Source organism: Lycium ferocissimum, chromosome 8 (assembly GCF_029784015.1).
Source record: "Lycium ferocissimum isolate CSIRO_LF1 chromosome 8, AGI_CSIRO_Lferr_CH_V1, whole genome shotgun sequence".
NCBI classification, from domain to species: Eukaryota; Viridiplantae; Streptophyta; class Magnoliopsida; order Solanales; family Solanaceae; genus Lycium; species Lycium ferocissimum.
The window spans coordinates 62201967-62202915 of record NC_081349.1 but is presented as its reverse complement, the minus strand read 5'-3'; positions in this window follow the sequence as shown (position 1 = coordinate 62202915).

Genomic DNA, 949 nt, shown 5'->3' with positions numbered 1-949 from the left:
GCCGTGGAAATCACTGCTTCCGCCAAAGTTGTTCTCGTCGTTTCGTTTGATCTCCAATCCTTATGGAACCTTCTCAACACTTGTTTATCACTTCATTAACAATCTAGGGGATGTTATAACTCTCCTCCACAACATACCTAAGGCATCATTAAATCAATACCCGTAGTTTCGTCCAACGCGCTAACTTATAACATCGATTCCCTTAACAACTTTCTCACTTTACTCGGATGTCTTTGGAAATCTTAATTAGGACTACCAATTTCTCTTCCTTGCTCATCTAACCCTCGTATTCATCACGCCCTTCGTGAGTCTACTCACTTGTACGCCAAGGGAAATTTTCCAAGGTGTAACAATAAGTAACCAAATACAGTTTAAAACATTTTCAAAGACTTAATAGGTTAATCGAAACGAACCATCTTTTATAGGCCAAAACAGTAGTCAAATCAGATTTTCTTCCGAACGTCACTCGAGAACATATCAAACCGAACTTCGAAACCGTAGTTACGTATCAAAATCACATACATAAAATCCTTATTTCGGACTCAACGGATAAATAAGTAATCATACTCGGGGTCGGAAAGATAGTCGTATTAAGTTCTTTTCAAAAAGTCATTAGTACTACACAAAGAAAAGCCACGGGACCCACGGACGAGCGTCAACCCAATCCGGGCCCGCCTATGGAAATCATAGTCATTATACGTCATAGAATCATTTCGAGCATATCAAAGCCATCCGGTTCTGTCTGTGAAAGTTACGGACGTTCGTAGTTACAAAACTCTTTTGAAAACAAAACTTTTCATGCAACTTTTAAAATCCAATCATATGGAAGACATAAGGACCATAATCCGACCGTATCAGAATGCGAACATCAAGAAACGAGTGTGAATCATAAACATGTTCGGAATTTCATAATAGAGTTACCCCCAAGGCTCATAACATATCATACCTT